We start from the raw sequence: 23,679 nt of genomic DNA on the forward strand, positions 1-23,679 counted from the left end.
AAAAATTATTTTTAATTTGCAACCTGATGGAGGTCTGTATAGATGGACTAATAGACCAAGTCCCACACACTGCTAGAAGCCCAAATATTTTTTCAGAGCTAGATGCAGAAAAAATTATATTCAATTTGCAACCTGGTGGAGGTCAGTATAGATGGACTAATAGAACAAGTCCCACACACTGCTAGAAGCCCAAATATTTTTTCAGAGCTAGATGCAGATAAAAATTATTTTTAATTTGCAACCTGATGGAGGTCAGTATAGATGGACTAATAGACCAAGTCCCACACACTGCTAGAAGCCCAAATATTTTTTCAGAGCTAGATGCAGAAAAAATTATATTCAATTTGCAACCTGGTGGAGGTCAGTATAGATGGACTAATAGAACAAGTCCCACACACTGCTAGAAGCCCAAATGTTTTTTCAGAGCTAGATGCAGAAAAAAATTATATTCAATTTGCAACCTGATGGAGGTCAGTATAGATGGACTAATAGAACAAGTCCCACACACTGCTAGAAGCCCAAATATTTTTTCAGAGCTAGATGCAGAAAAAAATTATATTCAATTTGCAACCTGATGGAGGTCAGTATAGATGGACTAATAGAACATGTCCCACACACTGCTAGAAGGCCAAATATATTTTCAGAGGTAGATGCAGATAAAAATTATTTTTAATTTGCAACCTGATGGAGGTCAGTATAGATGGACTAATAGACCAAGTACCACACACTGCTAGAAGCCCAAATATTTTTTCAGAGCTAGATGCAGAAAAAAATTATATTCAATTTGGAACCTGATGTAGGTCAGTATAGATGGACTAATAGAACAAGTCCCACACACTGCTAGAAGCCCAAATATTTTTTTAGAGCTAGATGCAGATAAAAATTATTTTTAATTTGCAACCTGATGAAGGTCAGTATAGATGGACTAATAGACCCAGTCCCACACAATGCTAGAAGCCCAAATATTTTTTCAGAGCTAGATGCAGAAAAAATTATATTCAATTTGCAACCTGATGGAGGTCAGTATAGATGGACTAATAGAACAAGTCCCACACACTGCTAGAAGCCCAAATATTTTTTGAGAGCTAGATGCAGATAAAAATTATTTTGAATTTGCAACCTGATGGAGGTCAGTATAGATGGACTAATAGACCAAGTCACACACACTGCTAGAAGCCCAAATGTTTTTTCAGAGCTAGATGCAGAAAAAAATTATATTCAATTTGCAACCTGATAGAGGTCAGTATAGATGGACTAATAGAACAAGTTCCACACACTGCTAGAAGCCCAAATATTTTTTCAGAGCTAGATGCAGATAAAAATTATTTTTAATTTGCAACCTGATGGAGGTCAGTATAGATAGACAAAAAGAGCAAGTCCCACACACTGCTAGAAGCCCAAATATTTTTTCAGAGCTAGATGCAGATAAAAATTATTTTTAATTTGCAACCTGATGGAGGTCAATGTAGATGGACTAATAGAACAAGTCCCACACACTGGTAGAAGCCCAAATATTTTTTCAGAGCTAGATGCAGAAAAAAATTATATTCAATTTGCAACCTGGTGGAGGTCAGTATAGATGGAATAATAGACCAAGTCACACACACTGCTAGAAGCCCAAATATTTTTTCAGAGCTAGATGAAGATAAAAATTATATTCAATTTGCAACCTGATGGAGGTCAGTATAGATGGACTAATAGAAACAAGTCCCACACACTGCTAGAAGCCCAAATATTTTTTCAGAGGTAGATGCAGATAAAAATTATTTTGAATTTGCAACCTGATGGAGGTCAGTATAGATGGACTAATAGACCAAGTCACACACACTGCTAGAAGCCCAAATGTTTTTTCAGAGCTAGATGCAGAAAAAAATTATATTCAATTTGCAACCTGATAGAGGTCAGTATAGATGGACTAATAGAACAAGTTCCACACACTGCTAGAAGCCCAAATATTTTTTCAAAGCTAGATGCAGATAAAAATTATTTTTAATTTGCAACCTGATGGAGGTCAGTATAGATGGACAAAAAGAGCAAGTCCCACACACTGCTAGAAGCCCAAATATTTTTTCAGAGCTAGATGCAGATAAAAATTATTTTTCATTTGCAACCTGATGGAGGTCAATGTAGATGGACTAATAGAACAAGTCCCACACACTGGTAGAAGCCCAAATATTTTTTCAGAGCTAGATGCAGAAAAAAATTATATTCAATTTGCAACCTGGTGGAGGTCAGTATAGATGGACTAATAGACCAAGTCCCACACACTGCTAGAAGCCCAAATATTTTTTCAGAGCTAGATGAAGATAAAAATTATATTCAATTTGCAACCTGATGGAGGTCAGTATAGATGGACTAATAGAAACAAGTCCCACACACTGCTAGAAGCCCAAATATTTTTTCAGAGGTAGATGCAGATAAAAATTATTTTTAATTTGCAACGTGATGGAGATCAGTATAGATGGACTAATAGACCAAGTCCCACACAATGCTAGAAGCCCAAATATTTTTTCAGAGCTAGATGCAGAAAAAAATTATATTCAGTTTGCAACCTGATGGAGGTCAGTATAGATGGACTAATAGAAGAAGTCCCACACACTGCTAGAAGCCCAAATATTTTTTCAGAGCTAGATGCAGATAAAAATTATTTTTAATTTGCAACCTGATGGATGTCAGTATAGATGGACTAATAGAAAAAGTCCCACACACTGCTAGAAGCCCAAATATTTTTTCAGAGCTAGATGCAGAAAAAAATTATATTCAATTTGCAACCTGATGGAGGTCAGTATAGATGGACTAATAGAACAAGTACCACACACTGCTTGAAGCCCAAATATTTTTTCAGAGCTAGAAGCAGAAAAAAATTATATTCAATTTGCAACCTGATGGAGGTCAGTATAGATGGACTAATAGACCGAGTCCCACACACTGCTAGAAGCCCAAATATTTTTTCAGAGCTAGATGCAGAAAAAATTATATTCAATTTGCAACCTGGTGGAGGTCAGTATAGATGGACTAATAGAACAAGTCCCACACACTGCTAGAAGCCCAAATATTTTTTCAGAGCTAGATGCAGAAAAAAATTATATTCAATTTGCAACCTGGTGGAGGTCAGTATAGATGGACTAATAGAACAAGTCCCACACACTGCTAGAAGCCCAAATATTTTTTCAGAGCTAGATGCAGAAAAAAATTATATTCAATTTGCAACCTGGTGGAGGTCAGTATAGATGGACTAATAGAACAAGTCCCACACACTGCTAGAAGCCCAAATATTTTTTCAGAGCTAGATGCAGATAAAAATTATTTTTAATTTGCAACCTGATGGAGGTCAGTATAGATGGACTAAAAGAGCAAGTCCCACACACTGCTAGAAGCCCAAATATTTTTTCAGGGCTAGATGCAGATAAAAATTATTTTTAATTTGCAACCTGATGGATGTCAGTGTAGATGGACTAATAGAACAAGTCCCACACAATGGTAGAAGCCCAAATATTTTTTTAGAGCTACATGAAGATAAAAATTATATTCAATTTGCAACCTGATGGAGGTCAGTATAGATGGACTAATAGAACAAGTCCCACACACTGCTAGAAGCCCAAATATTTTTTCAGAGGTAGATGCAGATAAAAATTATTTTTAATTTGCAACCTGATGGAGGTCAGTAGAGATGGACTAATAGACCAAGTCCCACACAATGCTAGAAGCCCAAATATTTTTTCAGAGCTAGATGCAGAAAAAAATTATATTCAGTTTGCAACCTGATGGAGGTCAGTATAGATGGACTAATAGAAGAAGTCCCACACACTGCTAGAAGCCCAAATATTTTTTCAGAGCTAGATGCAGATAAAAATTATTTTTAATTTGCAACCTGATGGAGGTCAGTATAGATGGACTAATAGAAAAAGTCCCACACACTGCTAGAAGCCCAAATATGTTTTCAGAGCTAGATGCAGAAAAAAATTATATTCAATTTGCAACCTGATGGAGGTCAGTATAGATGGACTAATAGAACAAGTACCACACAATGCATGAAGCCCAAATATTTTTTCAGAGCTAGATGCAGAAAAAAATTATATTCAATTTTCAACCTGGTGGAGGTCAGTATAGATGGACTAATAGAACAAGTCTCACATACTGCTAGAAGCCCAAATATTTTTTCAGAGCTAGATGCAGAAAAAAATTATATTCAATTTGCAACCTGATGGAGGTCAGTATAGATGGACTAATAGACCCAGTCCCACACAATGCTAGAAGCCCAAATATTTTTTCAGAGCTAGATGCAGAAAAAATTATATTCAATTTGCAACCTGTTGGAGGTCAGTATAGATGGACTAATAGAACAAGTCCCACACACTGCTAGAAGCCCAAATATTTTTTCAGAGCTAGATGCAGAAAAAAATTATATTCAATTTGCAACCTGGTGGAGGTCAGTATTGATGGACTGATAGAACAAGCCCCACACACTGCTAGAAGCCCAAATATTTTTTCAGAGCTAGATGCAGAAAAAAATTATATTCAATTTGCAACTTGGTGGAGGTCAGTATAGATGGACTAATAGAACAAGTCCCACACACTGCTAGAAGCCCAAATATTTTTTCAGAGCTAGATGCAGATAAAAATTATTTTTAATTTGCAACCTGATGGAGGTCAGTATAGATGGACTAAAAGAGCAAGTCCCACACACTGCTAGAAGCCCAAATATTTTTTCAGAGCTAGATGCAGATAAAAATTATTTTTAATTTGCAACCTGATGGAGGTCAGTATAGATGGACTAATTGAAAAAGTCCCACACACTGCTAGAAGCCCAAATATTTTTTCAGAGCTAGATGCAGAAAAAATTATGTTCAATTTGCAACCTGGTGGAGGTCAGTATAGATGGACTAATAGAACAAGTCCCACACACTGCTAGAAGCCCAAATATTTTTTCAGAGCTAGATGCAGAAAAAAATAATATTCAATTTGCAACCTGATGGAGGTCAGTATAGATGGACTAATAGAACAAGTCCCACACACTGCTTGAAGCCCAAATATTTTTTCAGAGCTAGATGCAGAAAAAAATTATATTCAATTTGCAACCTGGTGGAGGTCAGTATAGATGGACTAATAGAACAAGTCCCACACACTGCTAGAAGCCCAAATATTTTTTCAGAGCTAGATGCAGATAAAAATTATTTTTAATCTGCAACCTGATGGAGGTCAGTATAGATGGACTAAAAGAGCAAGTCCCACACACTGCTAGAAGCCCAAATATTTTTTCAGAGCTAGATGCAGATAAAAATTATTTTTAATTTGCAACCTGATGGAGGTCAGTGTGGATGGACTTATAGAACAAGTCCCACACACTGCTAGAAGCCCAAATATTTTTTCAGAGCTAGATACAGAAAAAAATTATATTCAATTTGCAACCTGGTGGAGGTCAGTATAGATGGACTAATAGAACAAGTCCCACACACTGCTAGAAGCCCAAATATTTTTTCAGAGCTAGATGCAGATAAAAATTATTTTTAATTTGCAACCTGATGGAGGTCTGTATAGATGGACTAATAGACCAAGTCCCACACACTGCTAGAAGCCCAAATATTTTTTCAGAGCTAGATGCAGAAAAAATTATATTCAATTTGCAACCTGGTGGAGGTCAGTATAGATGGACTAATAGAACAAGTCCCACACACTGCTAGAAGCCCAAATATTTTTTCAGAGCTTGATGCAGATAAAAATTATTTTTAATTTGCAACCTGATGGAGGTCAGTATAGATGGACTAATAGACCAAGTCCCACACACTGCTAGAAGCCCAAATATTTTTTCAGAGCTAGATGCAGAAAAAATTATATTCAATTTGCAACCTGGTGGAGGTCAGTATAGATGGACTAATAGAACAAGTCCCACACACTGCTAGAAGCCCAAATGTTTTTTCAGAGCTAGATGCAGAAAAAAATTATATTCAATTTGCAACCTGATGGAGGTCAGTATAGATGGACTAATAGAACAAGTCCCACACACTGCTAGAAGCCAAATATTTTTTCAGAGCTAGATGCAGAAAAAAATTATATTCAATTTGCAACCTGATGGAGGTCAGTATAGATGGACTAATAGAACATGTCCCACACACTGCTAGAAGGCCAAATATATTTTCAGGGGTAGATGCAGATAAAAATTATTTTAAATTTGCAACCTGATGGAGGTCAGTATAGATGGACTAATAGACCAAGTACCACACACTGCTAGAAGCCCAAATATTTTTTCAGAGCTAGATGCAGAAAAAAATTATATTCAATTTGGATCCTGATGTAGGTCAGTATAGATGGACTAATAGAACAAGTCCCACACACTGCTAGAAGCCCAAATATTTTTTTAGAGCTAGATGCAGATAAAAATTATTTTTAATTTGCAACCTGATGAAGGTCAGTATAGATGGACTAATAGACCCAGTCCCACACAATGCTAGAAGCCCAAATATTTTTTCAGAGCTAGATGCAGAAAAAATTATATTCAATTTGCAACCTGTTGGAGGTCAGTATAGATGGACTAATAGAACAAGTCCCACACACTGCTAGAAGCCCAAATATTTTTTCAGAGCTAGATGCAGATAAAAATTATTTTTAATTTGCAACCTGATGGAGGTCAGTATAGATGGACTAATAGAAAAAGTCCCACACACTGCTAGAAGCCCAAATATGTTTTCAGAGCTAGATGCAGAAAAAAATTATATTCAATTTGCAACCTGATGGAGGTCAGTATAGATGGACTAATAGAACAAGTACCACACAATGCTTGAAGCCCAAATATTTTTTCAGAGCTAGATGCAGAAAAAAATTATATTCAATTTTCAACCTGGTGGAGGTCAGTATAGATGGACTAATAGAACAAGTCTCACATACTGCTAGAAGCCCAAATATTTTTTCAGAGCTAGATGCAGAAAAAAATTATATTCAATTTGCAACCTGATGGAGGTCAGTATAGATGGACTAATAGACCCAGTCCCACACAATGCTAGAAGCCCAAATATTTTTTCAGAGCTAGATGCAGAAAAAATTATATTCAATTTGCAACCTGTTGGAGGTCAGTATAGATGGACTAATAGAACAAGTCCCACACACTGCTAGAAGCCCAAATATTTTTTCAGAGCTAGATGCAGAAAAAAATTATATTCAATTTGCAACCTGGTGGAGGTCAGTATTGATGGACTGATAGAACAAGCCCCACACACTGCTAGAAGCCCAAATATTTTTTCAGAGCTAGATGCAGAAAAAAATTATATTCAATTTGCAACTTGGTGGAGGTCAGTATAGATGGACTAATAGAACAAGTCCCACACACTGCTAGAAGCCCAAATATTTTTTCAGAGCTAGATGCAGATAAAAATTATTTTTAATTTGCAACCTGATGGAGGTCAGTATAGATGGACTAAAAGAGCAAGTCCCACACACTGCTAGAAGCCCAAATATTTTTTCAGAGCTAGATGCAGATACAAATTATTTTTAATTTGCAACCTGATGGAGGTCAGTATAGATGGACTAATTGAAAAAGTCCCACACACTGCTAGAAGCCCAAATATTTTTTCAGAGCTAGATGCAGAAAAAATTATGTTCAATTTGCAACCTGGTGGAGGTCAGTATAGATGGACTAATAGAACAAGTCCCACACACTGCTAGAAGCCCAAATATTTTTTCAGAGCTAGATGCAGAAAAAAATAATATTCAATTTGCAACCTGATGGAGGTCAGTATAGATGGACTAATAGAACAAGTCCCACACACTGCTTGAAGCCCAAATATTTTTTCAGAGCTAGATGCAGAAAAAAATTATATTCAATTTGCAACCTGGTGGAGGTCAGTATAGATGGACTAATAGAACAAGTCCCACACACTGCTAGAAGCCCAAATATTTTTTCAGAGCTAGATGCAGATAAAAATTATTTTTAATCTGCAACCTGATGGAGGTCAGTATAGATGGACTAAAAGAGCAAGTCCCACACACTGCTAGAAGCCCAAATATTTTTTCAGAGCTAGATGCAGATAAAAATTATTTTTAATTTGCAACCTGATGGAGGTCAGTGTGGATGGACTTATAGAACAAGTCCCACACACTGCTAGAAGCCCAAATATTTTTTCAGAGCTAGATGCAGAAAAAAATTATATTCAATTTGCAACCTGGTGGAGGTCAGTATAGATGGACTAATAGAACAAGTCCCACACACTGCTAGAAGCCCAAATATTTTTTCAGAGCTAGATGCAGATAAAAATTATTTTTAATTTGCAACCTGATGGAGGTCTGTATAGATGGACTAATAGACCAAGTCCCACACACTGCTAGAAGCCCAAATATTTTTTCAGAGCTAGATGCAGAAAAAATTATATTCAATTTGCAACCTGGTGGAGGTCAGTATAGATGGACTAATAGAACAAGTCCCACACACTGCTAGAAGCCCAAATATTTTTTCAGAGCTAGATGCAGATAAAAATTATTTTTAATTTGCAACCTGATGGAGGTCAGTATAGATGGACTAATAGACCAAGTCCCACACACTGCTAGAAGCCCAAATATTTTTTCAGAGCTAGATGCAGAAAAAATTATATTCAATTTGCAACCTGGTGGAGGTCAGTGTAGATGGACTAATAGAACAAGTCCCACACACTGCTAGAAGCCCAAATGTTTTTTCAGAGCTAGATGCAGAAAAAAATTATATTCAATTTGCAACCTGATGGAGGTCAGTATAGATGGACTAATAGAACAAGTCCCACACACTGCTAGAAGCCCAAATATTTTTTCAGAGCTAGATGCAGAAAAAAATTATATTCAATTTGCAACCTGATGGAGGTCAATATAGATGGACTAATAGAACATGTCCCACACACTGCTAGAAGGCCAAATATATTTTCAGAGGTAGATGCAGATAAAAATTATTTTTAATTTGCAACCTGATGGAGGTCAGTATAGATGGACTAATAGACCAAGTACCACACACTGCTAGAAGCCCAAATATTTTTTCAGAGCTAGATGCAGAAAAAAATTATATTCAATTTGGAACCTGATGTAGGTCAGTATAGATGGACTAATAGAACAAGTCCCACACACTGCTAGAAGCCCAAATATTTTTTTAGAGCTAGATGCAGATAAAAATTATTTTTAATTTGCAACCTGATGAAGGTCAGTATAGATGGACTAATAGACCCAGTCCCACACAATGCTAGAAGCCCAAATATTTTTTCAGAGCTAGATGCAGAAAAAATTATATTCAATTTGCAACCTGTTGGAGGTCAGTATAGATGGACTAATAGAACAAGTCCCACACACTGCTAGAAGCCCAAATATTTTTTCAGAGCTAGATGCAGATAAAAATTATTTTTAATTTGCAACCTGATGGAGGTCAGTATAGATGGACTAATTGAAAAAGTCCCACACACTGCTAGAAGCCCAAATATTTTTTCAGAGCTAGATGCAGAAAAAATTATGTTCAATTTGCAACCTGGTGGAGGTCAGTATAGATGGACTAATAGAACAAGTCCCACACACTGCTAGAAGCCCAAATATTTTTTCAGAGCTAGATGCAGAAAAAAATAATATTCAATTTGCAACCTGATGGAGGTCAGTATAGATGGACTAATAGAACAAGTCCCACACACTGCTTGAAGCCCAAATATTTTTTCAGAGCTAGATGCAGAAAAAAATTATATTCAATTTGCAACCTGGTGGAGGTCAGTATAGATGGACTAATAGAACAAGTCCCACACACTGCTAGAAGCCCAAATATTTTTTCAGAGCTAGATGCAGATAAAAATTATTTTTAATCTGCAACCTGATGGAGGTCAGTATAGATGGACTAAAAGAGCAAGTCCCACACACTGCTAGAAGCCCAAATATTTTTTCAGAGCTAGATGCAGATAAAAATTCTTTTTAATTTGCAACCTGATGGAGGTCAGTGTGGATGGACTTATAGAACAAGTCCCACACACTGCTAGAAGCCCAAATATTTTTTCAGAGCTAGATGCAGAAAAAAATTATATTCAATTTGCAACCTGGTGGAGGTCAGTATAGATGGACTAATAGAACAAGTCCCACACACTGCTAGAAGCCCAAATATTTTTTCAGAGCTAGATGCAGATAAAAATTATTTTTAATTTGCAACCTGATGGAGGTCAGTATAGATGGACTAATAGACCAAGTCCCACACACTGCTAGAAGCCCAAATATTTTTTCAGAGCTAGATGCAGAAAAAATTATATTCAATTTGCAACCTGGTGGAGGTCAGTATAGATGGACTAATAGAACAAGTCCCACACACTGCTAGAAGCCCAAATATTTTTTCAGAGCTAGATGCAGATAAAAATTATTTTTAATTTGCAACCTGATGGAGGTCAGTATAGATGGACTAATAGACCAAGTCCCACACACTGCTAGAAGCCCAAATATTTTTTCAGAGCTAGATGCAGAAAAAATTATATTCAATTTGCAACCTGGTGGAGGTCAGTATAGATGGACTAATAGAACAAGTCCCACACACTGCTAGAAGCCCAAATGTTTTTTCAGAGCTAGATGCAGAAAAAAATTATATTCAATTTGCAACCTGATGGAGGTCAGTATAGATGGACTAATAGAACATGTCCCACACACTGCTAGAAGGCCAAATATTTTTTCAGAGGTAGATGCAGATAAAAATTATTTTTAATTTGCAACCTGATGGAGGTCAGTATAGATGGACTAATAGACCAAGTACCACACACTGCTAGAAGCCCAAATATTTTTTCAGAGCTAGATGCAGAAAAAAATTATATTCAATTTGGAACCTGATGTAGGTCAGTATAGATGGACTAATAGAACAAGTCCCACACACTGCTAGAAGCCCAAATATTTTTTTAGAGCTAGATGCAGATAAAAATTATTTTTAATTTGCAACCTGATGAAGGTCAGTATAGATGGACTAATAGACCCAGTCCCACACAATGCTAGAAGCCCAAATATTTTTTCAGAGCTAGATGCAGAAACAATTATATTCAATTTGCAACCTGTTGGAGGTCAGTATAGATGGACTAATAGAACAAGTCCCACACACTGCTAGAAGCCCAAATATTTTTTCAGAGCTAGATGCAGAAAAAAATTATATTCAATTTGCAACCTGGTGGAGGTCAGTATAGATGGACTGATAGAACAAGCCCCACACACTGCTAGAAGCCCAAATATTTTTTCAGAGCTAGATGCAGAAAAAATTATATTCAATTTGCAACCTGGTGGAGGTCAGTATAGATGGACTAATAGAACAAGTCCCACACACTGCTAGAAGCCCAAATATTTTTTCAGAGCTAGATGCAGATAAAAATTATTTTTAATTTGCAACCTGATGGAGGTCAGTATAGATGGATTAAAAGAGCAAGTCCCACACACTGCTAGAAGCCCAAATTTTTTTTCAGAGCTAGATGCAGATAAAAATTATTTTTAATTTGCAACCTGATGGAGGTCAGTATAGATGGACTAATTGAAAAAGTCCCACACACTGCTAGAAGCCCAAATATTTTTTCAGAGCTAGATGCAGAAAAAAATTATATTCAATTTGCAACCTGATGGAGGTCAGTATAGATGGACTAATAGAACATGTCCCACACACTGCTAGAAGGCCAAATATTTTTTCAGAGGTAGATGCAGATAAAAATTATTTTTAATTTGCAACCTGATGGAGGTCAGTATAGATGGACTAATAGACCAAGTACCACACACTGCTAGAAGCCCAAATATTTTTTCAGAGCTAGATGCAGAAAAAAATTATATTCAATTTGCAACCTGATGGAGGTCAGTATAGATGGACTAATAGAACATGTCCCACACACTGCTAGAAGGCCAAATATTTTTTCAGAGGTAGATGCAGATAAAAATTATTTTTAATTTGCAACCTGGTGGAGGTCAGTATAGATAGACTAATAGACCAAGTACCACACACTGCTAGAAGCCCAAATATTTTTTCAGAGCTAGATGCAGAAAAAAATTATATTCAATTTGGAACCTGATGTAGGTCAGTATAGATGGACTAATAGAACAAGTCCCACACACTGCTAGAAGCCCAAATATTTTTTTAGAGCTAGATGCAGATAAAAATTATTTTTAATTTGCAACCTGATGAAGGTCAGTATAGATGGACTAATAGACCCAGTCCCACACACTGCTAGAAGCCCAAATATTTTTTCAGAGCTAGATGCAGAAAAAATTATATTCAATTTGCAACCTTTTGGAGGTCAGTATAGATGGACTAATAGAACAAGTCCCACACACTGCTAGAAGCCCAAATATTTTTTCAGAGCTAGATGCAGAAAAAAATTATATTCAATTTGCAACCTGGTGGAGGTCAGTATAGATGGACTGATAGAACAAGCCCCACACACTGCTAGAAGCCCAAATATTTTTTCAGAGCTAGATGCAGAAAAAATTATATTCAATTTGCAACCTGGTGGAGGTCAGTATAGATGGACTAATAGAACAAGTCCCACACACTGCTAGAAGCCCAAATATTTTTTCAGAGCTAGATGCAGATAAAAATTATTTTTAATTTGCAACCTGATGGAGGTCAGTATAGATGGACTAAACGAGCAAGTCCCACACACTGCTAGAAGCCCAAATATTTTTTCAGAGCTAGATGCAGATAAAAATTATTTTTAATTTGCAACCTGATGGAGGTCAGTATAGATGAACTAATTGAAAAAGTCGCACACACTGCTAGAACCCCAAATATTTTTTCAGAGCTAGATGCAGAAAAAATTATGTTCAATTTGCAACCTGGTGGAGGTCAGTATAGATGGACTAATAGAACAAGTCCCACACACTGCTAGAAGCCCAAATATTTTTTCAGAGCTAGATGCAGAAAAAAATAATATTCAATTTGCAACCTGATGGAGGTCAGTATAGATGGACTAATAGAACAAGTCCCACACACTGATTGAAGCCCAAATATTTTTTCAGAGCTAGATGCAGAAAAAAATTATATTCAATTTGCAACCTGGTGGAGGTCAGTATAGATGGACTAATAGAACAAGTTCCACACACTGCTAGAAGCCCAAATATTTTTTCAGAGCTAGATGCAGATAAAAATTATTTTTAATCTGCAACCTGATGGAGGTCAGTATAGATGGACTAAAAGAGCAAGTCCCACACACTGCTAGAAGCCCAAATATTTTTTCAGAGCTAGATGCAGATAAAAATTCTTTTTAATTTGCAACCTGATGGAGGTCAGTGTGGATGGACTTATAGAACAAGTCCCACACACTGCTAGAAGCCCAAATATTTTTTCAGAGCTAGATGCAGAAAAAAATTATATTCAATTTGCAACCTGGTGGAGGTCAGTATAGATGGACTAATAGAACAAGTCCCACACACTGCTAGAAGCCCAAATATTTTTTCAGAGCTAGATGCAGATAAAAATTATTTTTAATTTGCAACCTGATGGAGGTCAGTATAGATGGACTAATAGACCAAGTCCCACACACTGCTAGAAGCCCAAATATTTTTTCAGAGCTAGATGCAGAAAAAATTATATTCAATTTGCAACCTGGTGGAGGTCAGTATAGATGGACTAATAGAACAAGTCCCACACACTGCTAGAAGCCCAAATATTTTTTCAGAGCTAGATGCAGATAAAAATTATTTTTAATTTGCAACCTGATGGAGGTCAGTATAGATGGACTAATAGACCAAGTCCCACACACTGCTAGAAGCCCAAATATTTTTTCAGAGCTAGATGCAGAAAAAATTATATTTAATTTGCAACCTGGTGGAGGTCAGTATAGATGGACTAATAGAACAAGTCCCACACACTGCTAGAAGCCCAAATGTTTTTTCAGAGCTAGATGCAGAAAAAAATTATATTCAATTTGCAACCTGATGGAGGTCAGTATAGATGGACTAATAGAACAAGTCCCACACACTGCTAGAAGCCCAAATATTTTTTCAGAGCTAGATGCAGAAAAAAATTATATTCAATTTGCAACCTGATGGAGGTCAGTATAGATGGACTAATAGAACATGTCCCACACACTGCTAGAAGGCCAAATATTTTTTCAGAGGTAGATGCAGATAAAAATTATTTTTAATTTGCAACCTGATGGAGGTCAGTATAGATGGACTAATAGACCAAGTACCACACACTGCTAGAAGCCCAAATATTTTTTCAGAGCTAGATGCAGAAAAAAATTATATTCAATTTGGACCCTGATGTAGGTCAGTATAGATGGACTAATAGAACAAGTCCCACACACTGCTAGAAGCCCAAATATTTTTTTAGAGCTAGATGCAGATAAAAATTATTTTTAATTTGCAACCTGATGAAGGTCAGTATAGATGGACTAATAGAACAAGTCCTACACACTGCTAGAAGCCCAAATATTTTTTCAGAGCTAGATGCAGAAAAAAATTATATTCAATTTGCAACCTGATGTAGGTCAGTATAGATGGACTAATAGAACAAGTCCCACCTACTGCTAGAAGCCCAAATATTTTTTCAGAGCTAGATGCAGATAAAAATTATTTTTAATTTGCAACCTGATGGAGGTCAGTATAGATGGACTAATAGACTAAGTCCCACACACTGCTAGAAGCCCAAATATTTTTTCAGAGCTAGATGCAGAAAAAAATTATATTCAATTTGCAACCTGATGGAGGTCTGTATAGATGGACTAATAGACCAAGTCCTACACACTGCTAGAAGCCCAAATATTTTTTCAGAGCTAGATGCAGAAAAAATTATATTCAATTTGCAACCTGGTGGAGGTCAGTATAGATGGACTAATAGAACAAGTCCCACACACTGCTAGAAGCCCAAATATTTTTTCAGAGCTAGATGCAGAAAAAAATTATATTCAATTTGCAACCTGGTGGAGGTCAGTATAGATGGACTAATAGAACAAGTCCCACACACTGCTAGAAGCCCAAATATTTTTCAGAGCTAGATGCAGAAAAAAATTATATTCAATTTGCAACCTGGTGGAGGTCAGTATAGATGGACTAATAGAACAAGTCCCACACACTGCTAGAAGCCCAAATATTTTTTCAGAGCTAGATGCAGATAAAAATTATTTTTAATTTGCAACCTGATGGAGGTCAGTATAGATGGACAAAAAGAGCAAGTCCCACACACTGCTAGAAGCCCAAATATTTTTCAGAGCTAGATGCAGATAAAAATTATTTTTAATTTGCAACCTGATGGAGGTCAGTGTAGATGGACTAATAGAACAAGTCCCACACACTGCTAGAAGCCCAATAGTTTTTCAGAGCTAGATGCAGAAAAAAATTATATTCAATTTGCAACCTGGTGGAGGTCAGTATAGATGGACTAATAGACCAAGTCCCACACACTGCTAGAAGCCCAAATATTTTTTCAGAGCTAGATGCAGATAAAAATTATTTTTAATTTGCAACCTGATGGAGGTCAGTATAGATGGACTAATTGAAAAAGTCCCACACACTGCTAGAAGCCCAAATATTTTTTCAGAGCTAGATGCAGAAAAAAATTATATTCAATTTGCAACCTGATGGAGGTCAGTATAGATGGACTAATAGAAGAAGTACCACACACTGCTTGAAGCAAAAATATTTTTTCAGAGCTAGAAGGAGAAAAAAATTATATTCAATTTGCAACCTGGTGGAGGTCAGTATAGATGGACTAATAGAACAAGTCCCACATACTGCTAGAAGCCCAAATATTTTTTCAGAGCTAGATGCAGAAAAAAATTATATTCAATTTGCAACCTGATGGAGGTCAGTATAGATGGACTAATAGACCCAGTCCCACACAATGCTAGAAGCCCAAATATTTTTTCAGAGCTAGATGCAGATAAAAATTATTTTTAATTTGCAACCTGATGGAGGTCAGTATAGATGGACAAAAAGAGCAAGTCCCACACACTGCTAGAAGCCCAAATATTTTTCAGAGCTAGATGCAGATAAAAATTATTTTTAATTTGCAACCTGATGGAGGTCAGTGTAGATGGACTAATAGAACAAGTCCCACACACTGCTAGAAGCCCAATAGTTTTTCAGAGCTAGATGCAGAAAAAAATTATATTCAATTTGCAACCTGGTGGAGGTCAGTATAGATGGACTAATAGACCAAGTCCCACACACTGCTAGAAGCCCAAATATTTTTTCTGAGCTATATGAAGATAAAAATTATATTCAATTTGCAACCTGATGGAGGTCAGTATAGATGGACTAATAGAACAAGTCCCACACACTGCTAGAAGCCCAAATATTTTTTCAGAGGTAGATGCAGATAAAAATTATTTTTAATTTGCAACCTGATGGAGGTCAGTATAGATGGACTAATAGACCAAGTCCCACACAATGCTAGAAGCCCAAGTATTTTTTCAGAGCTAGATGCAGAAAAAAATTATATTCAGTTTGCAAACTGATGGAGGTCAGTATGGATGGACTAATAGAAGAAGTCCCACACACTGCTAGAAGCCCAAATATTTTTTCAGAGCTAGATGCAGATAAAAATTATTTTTAATTTGCAACCTGATGGAGGTCAGTATAGATGGACTAATTGAAAAAGTCCCACACACTGCTAGAAGCCCAAATATTTTTTCAGAGCTAGATGCAGAAAAAAATTATATTCAATTTGCAACCTGGTGGAGGTCAGTATAGATGGACTAATAGAACAAGTCCCACACACTGCTAGAAGCCCAAATATTTTTTCAGAGCTAGATGCAGATAAAAATTATTTTTAATTTGCAACCTGATGGAGGTCAGTATAGATGGACAAAAAGAGCAAGTCCCACACACTGCTAGAAGCCCAAATATTTTTCAGAGCTAGATGCAGATAAAAATTATTTTTAATTTGCAACCTGATGGAGGTCAGTGTAGATGGACTAATAGAACAAGTCCCACACACTGCTAGAAGCCCAATAGTTTTTCAGAGCTAGATGCAGAAAAAAATTATATTCAATTTGCAACCTGGTGGAGGTCAGTATAGATGGACTAATAGACCAAGTCCCACACACTGCTAGAAGCCCAAATATTTTTTCTGAGCTAGATGAAGATAAAAATTATATTCAATTTGCAACCTGATGGAGGTCAGTATAGATGGACTAATAGAACAAGTCCCACACACTGCTAGAAGCCCAAATATTTTTTCAGAGGTAGATGCAGATAAAAATTATTTTTAATTTGCAACCTGATGGAGGTCAGTATAGATGGACTAATAGACCAAGTCCCACACAATGCTAGAAGCCCAAATATTTTTTCAGAGCTAGATGCAGAAAAAAATTATATTCAGTTTGCAAACTGATGGAGGTCAGTATGGATGGACTAATAGAAGAAGTCCCACACACTGCTAGAAGCCCAAATATTTTTTCAGAGCTAGATGCAGATAAAAATTATTTTTAATTTGCAACCTGATGGAGGTCAGTATAGATGGACTAATTGAAAAAGTCCCACACACTGCTAGAAGCCCAAATATTTTTTCAGAGCTAGATGCAGAAAAAAATTATATTCAATTTGCAACCTGATGGAGGTCAGTATAGATGGACTAATAGAAGAAGTACCACACACTGCTTGAAGCAAAAATATTTTTTCAGAGCTAGATGCAGAAAAAAATTATATTCAATTTGCAACCTGGTGGAGGTCAGTATAGATGGACTAATAGAACAAGTCCCACATACTGCTAGAAGCCCAAATATTTTTTCAGAGCTAGATGCAGAAAAAAATTATATTCAATTTGCAACCTGATGGAGGTCAGTATAGATGGACTAATAGACCCAGTCCCACACAATGCTAGAAGCCCAAATATTTTTTCAGAGCTAGATGCAGATAAAAATTATTTTTAATTTGCAACCTGATGGAGGTCAGTATAGATGGACAAAAAGAGCAAGTCCCACACACTGCTAGAAGCCCAAATATTTTTCAGAGCTAGATGCAGATAAAAATTATTTTTAATTTGCAACCTGATGGAGGTCAGTGTAGATGGACTAATAGAACAAGTCCCACACACTGCTAGAAGCCCAATAGTTTTTCAGAGCTAGATGCAGAAAAAAATTATATTCAATTTGCAACCTGGTGGAGGTCAGTATAGATGGACTAATAGACCAAGTCCCACACACTGCTAGAAGCCCAAATATTTTTTCTGAGCTAGATGAAGATAAAAATTATATTCAATTTGCAACCTGATGGAGGTCAGTATAGATGGACTAATAGAACAAGTCCCACACACTGCTAGAAGCCCAAATATTTTTTCAGAGGTAGATGCAGATAAAAATTATTTTTAATTTGCAACCTGATGGAGGTCAGTATAGATGGACTAATAGACCAAGTCCCACACAATGCTAGAAGCCCAAATATTTTTTCAGAGCTAGATGCAGAAAAAAATTATATTCAGTTTGCAAACTGATGGAGGTCAGTATGGATGGACTAATAGAAGAAGTCCCACACACTGCTAGAAGCCCAAATATTTTTTCAGAGCTAGATGCAGATAAAAATTATTTTTAATTTGCAACCTGATGGAGGTCAGTATAGATGGACTAATTGAAAAAGTCCCACACACTGCTAGAAGCCCAAATATTTTTTCAGAGCTAGATGCAGAAAAAAATTATATTCAATTTGCAACCTGATGAAGGTCAGTATAGATGGACTAATAGAAGAAGTACCACACACTGCTTGAAGCAAAAATATTTTTTCAGAGCTAGATGCAGAAAAAAATTATATTCAATTTGCAACCTGGTGGAGGTCAGTATAGATGGACTAATAGAACAAGTCCCACATACTGCTAGAAGCCCAAATATTTTTTCAGAGCTAGATGCAGAAAAAAATTATATTCAATTTGCAACCTGATGGAGGTCAGTATAGATGGACTAATAGACCCAGTCCCACACAATGCTAGAAGCCCAAATATTTTTTCAGAGCTAGATGCAGAAAAAATTTTATTCAATTTGCAACCTGGTGGAGGTCAGTATAGATGGACTAATAGAACAAGTCCCACACACTGCTAGAAGCCCAAATATTTTTTCAGAGCTAGATGCAGAAAAAAATTATATTCAATTTGCAACCTGGTGGAGGTCAGTGTAGATGGACTAATAGAACAAGTCCCACACACTGCTAGAAGCCCAAATATTTTTTCAGAGCTAGATGCAGAAAAAAATTATATTCAATTTGCAGCCTGATGGAGGTCAGTATAGATGGACTAATAGAACAAGTCCCACACACTGCTTGAAGCCCAAATATTTTTTCAGAGCTAGATGCAGAAAAAAATTATATTCAATTTGCAACCTGGTGGAGGTCTGTATAGATGGACTAATAGAACAAGTCCAACACACTGCTAGAAGCCCAAATATTTTTTCAGAGCTAGATGCAGATAAAAATTATTTTAATTTGCAACCTGATGGAGGTCAGTATAGATGGACTAATTGAAAAAGTCCCACACACTGCTAGAAGCTCAAATATTTTTTCAGAGCTAGATGCAGAAAAAAATTGTATTCAATTTGCAACCTGATGGAGGTCAGTATAGATGGACTAATAGAAGACGTACCACACACTGCTTGAAGCAAAAATATTTTTTCAGAGCTAGATGCAGAAAAAAATTATATTCAATTTGCAACCTGGTGGAGGTCAGTGTAGATGGACTAATAGAACAAGTCCCACACACTGCTAGAAGCCCAAATATTTTTTCAGAGCTAGATGCAGAAAAAAATTATATTCAATTTGCAGCCTGATGGAGGTCAGTATAGATGGACTAATAGAACAAGTCCCACACACTGCTTGAAGCCCAAATATTTTTTCAGAGCTAGATGCAGAAAAAAATTATATTCAATTTGCAACCTGGTGGAGGTCTGTATAGATGGACTAATAGAACAAGTCCCACACACTGCTAGAAGCCCAAATATTTTTTCAGAGCTAGATGCAGATAAAAATTATTTTAATTTGCAACCTGATGGAGGTCAGTATAGATGGACTAATTGAAAAAGTCCCACACACTGCTAGAAGCTCAAATATTTTTTCAGAGCTAGATGCAGAAAAAAATTGTATTCAATTTGCAACCTGATGGAGGTCAGTATAGATGGACTAATAGAAGACGTACCACACACTGCTTGAAGCAAAAATATTTTTTCAGAGCTAGATGCAGAAAAAAATTATATTCAATTCGCAACCTGGTGTAGGTCAGTATAGATGGACTAATAGAACAAGTCCCACATACTGCTAGAAGCCCAAATATTTTTTCAGAGCTAGATGCAGAAAAAAATTATATTCAATTTGCAACCTGATGGAGGTCAGTATAGATGGACTAATAGACCCAGTCCCACACAATGCTAGAAGCCCAAATATTTTTTCAGAGCTAGATGCAGAAAAAATTATATTCAATTTGCAACCTGGTGGAGGTCAGTATAGATGGACTAATAGAACAAGTCCACACACTGCTAGAAGCCCAAATATTTTTTCAGAGCTAGATGCAGAAAAAAATTATATTCAATTTGCAACCTGGTGGAGGTCAGTATAGATGGACTAATAGAACAAGTCCCACACACTGCTAGAAGCCCAAATATTTTTTCAGAGCTAGATGCAGAAAAAAATTATATTCAATTTGCAGCCTGATGGAGGTCAGTATAGATGGACTAATAGAACAAGTCCCACACACTGCTTGAAGCCCAAATATTTTTTCAGAGCTAGATGCAGAAAAAAATTATATTCAATTTGCAACCTGGTGGAGGTCAGTATAGATGGACTAATAGAACAAGTCCCACACACTGCTAGAAGCCCAAATATTTTTTCAGAGCTAGATGCAGATAAAAATTATTTTTAATCTGCAACTGATGGAGGTCAGTATAGATGGACTAAAAGAGCAAGTCCCACACACTGCTAGAAGCCCAAATATTTTTTCAGAGCCAGATGCAGATAAAAATTATTTTTAATTTGCAACCTGATGGAGGTCAGTATAGATGGACTAATAGACCAAGTCCCACACACTGCTAGAAGCCCAAATATTTTTTCAGAGCTAGATGCAGAAAAAAATTATATTCAATTTGCAACCTGATGTAGGTCAGTATAGATGGACTAATAGAACAAGTCCCACACACTGCTAGAAGCCCAAATATTTTTTCAGAGCTAGATGCAGATAAAAATTATTTTTAATTTGCAACCTGATGGAGGTCAGTATAGATAGACTAATAGACTAAGTCCCACACACTGCTAGAAGCCCAAATATTTTTTCAGAGCTAGATGCAGAAAAAAATTATATTCAATTTGCAACCTGGTGGAGGTCAGTATAGATGGACTAATAGAACAAGTCCCACACACTGCTAGAAGCCCAAATATTTTTTCAGAGCTAGATGCAGAAAAAAATTATATTCAATTTGCAACCTGGTGGAGGTCAGTATAGATTGGCTAATAGAACAAGTCCCACACACTGCTAGAAGCCCAAATATTTTTTCAGAGCTAGATGCAGAAAAAAATTATATTCAATTTGCAACCTGGTGGAGGTCAGTATAGATGGACTAATAGAACAAGTCCCACACACTGCTAGAAGCCCAAATATTTTTTCAGAGCTAGATGCAGATAAAAATATTTTTCATTTGCAACCTGATGGAGGTCAGTTTAGATGGACTAATAGAACAAGTCCCACACACTGCTAGAAGCACAAATATTTTTTCAGAGCTAAATGCTGATAAAAATTATATTCAATTAGCAACCTGGTGGAGGTCAGTATAGATGGACTTATAGAACAAGTCCCACACACTGCTAGAAGCCCAAATATTTTTTCAGAGCTAGATGCAGAAAAAAATTATATTCAATTTGCAAACTGGTGGAGGTCATTTTTTATGGACTAATAGAACAAGTCCCACACACTGCTAGAAGCCCAAATATTTTTTCAGAGCTAGATGCAGAAAAAAATTATATTGAATTTGCAACCTGGTGGAGGTCAGTATAGATGGACTAATAGAACATGTCCCACACACTGCTAGAAGCCCAAATATTTTTTCAGAGCTAGATGCAGAAAAAATTATATTCAATTTGCAACCTGGTGGAGGTCAGTATAGATGGAGTAATAGAACAAATCCCACACACTGCTAGAAGCCCAAATATTTTTTCAGAGCTAGATGCAGATAAAAATTATTTTTAATCTGCAACCTGATGGAGGTCAGTATAGATGGACTAAAAGAGCAAGTCCCACACACTGCTAGAAGCCCAAATATTTTTTCAGAGCTAGATGCAGATAAAAATTCTTTTTAATTTGCGACCTGATGGAGGTCAGTGTAGATGGACTTATAGAACAAGTACCACACACTGCTAGAAGCCCAAATATATTTTCAGAGCTAGATGCAGAAAAAAATTATATTCAATTTGCAACCTGGTGGAGGTCAGTATAGATGGACTAATAGAACAAGTCCCACACACTGCTAGAAGCCCAAATATTTTTTCAGAGCTAGATGCAGATAAAAATTATTTTTAATTTGCAACCTGATGGAGGTCACTATAGATGGACTAATAGACCAAGTCCCACACACTGCTAGAATCCCAAATATTTTTTCAGAGCTAGATGCAGAAAAAATTATATTCAATTTGCAACCTGGTGGAGGTCAGTATAGATGGACTAATAGAACAAGTCCCACACACTGCTAGAAGGCCAAATGTTTTCTCAGAGCTAGATGCAGAAAAAAATTATATTCAATTTGCAACCTGATGGAGGTCAGTATAGATGGACTAATAGACCCAGTCCCACACAATGCTAGAAGCCCAAATATTTTTTCAGAGCTAGATGCAGATAAAAATTATTTTTAATCTGCAACCTGATGGAGGTCAGTATAGATGGACTAAAAGAGCAAGTCCCACACACTGCTAGAAGCCCAAATATTTTTTCAGAGCTAGATGCAGATAAAAATTCTTTTTAATTTGCAACCTGATGGAGGTCAGTGTGGATGGACTTATAGAACAAGTCCCACACACTGCTAGAAGCCCAAATATTTTTTCAGAGCTAGATGCAGAAAAAAATTATATTCAATTTGCAACCTGGTGGAGGTCAGTATAGATGGACTAATAGAACAAGTCCCACACACTGCTAGAAGCCCAAATATTTTTTCAGAGCTAGATGCAGATAAAAATTATTTTTAATTTGCAACCTGATGGAGGTCAGTATAGATGGACTAATAGACCAAGTCCCACACACTGCTAGAAGCCCAAATATTTTTTCAGAGCTAGATGCAGAAAAAATTTTATTCAATTTGCAACCTGGTGGAGGTCAGTATAGATGGACTAATAGAACAAGTCCCACACACTGCTAGAAGCCCAAATATTTTTTCAGAGCTAGATGCAGATAAAAATTATTTTTAATTTGCAACCTGATGGAGGTCAGTATAGATGGACTAATAGACCAAGTCCCACACACTGCTAGAAGCCCAAATATTTTTTCAGAGCTAGATGCAGATAAAAATTATTTTTAATTTGCAACCTGATGGAGGTCAGTATAGATGGACTAATAGACCAAGTCCCACACACTGCTAGAAGCCCAAATATTTTTTCAGAGCTAGATGCAGAAAAAAATTATATTCAATTTGCAACCTGATGTAGGTCAGTATAGATGGACTAATAGAACAAGTCCCACCTACTGCTAGAAGCACAAATATTTTTTCAGAGCTAGATGCAGATAAAATTTATTTTTAATTTGCAACCTGATGGAGGTCAGTATAGATGGACTAATAGAACAAGTCCCACACACTG

Source organism: Phyllobates terribilis, unplaced genomic scaffold (assembly GCF_046119375.1).
Source record: "Phyllobates terribilis strain yellow unplaced genomic scaffold, ASM4611937v1 Scaffold_2__4_contigs__length_985480577, whole genome shotgun sequence".
Lineage (NCBI taxonomy): Eukaryota > Metazoa > Chordata > Amphibia > Anura > Dendrobatidae > Phyllobates > Phyllobates terribilis.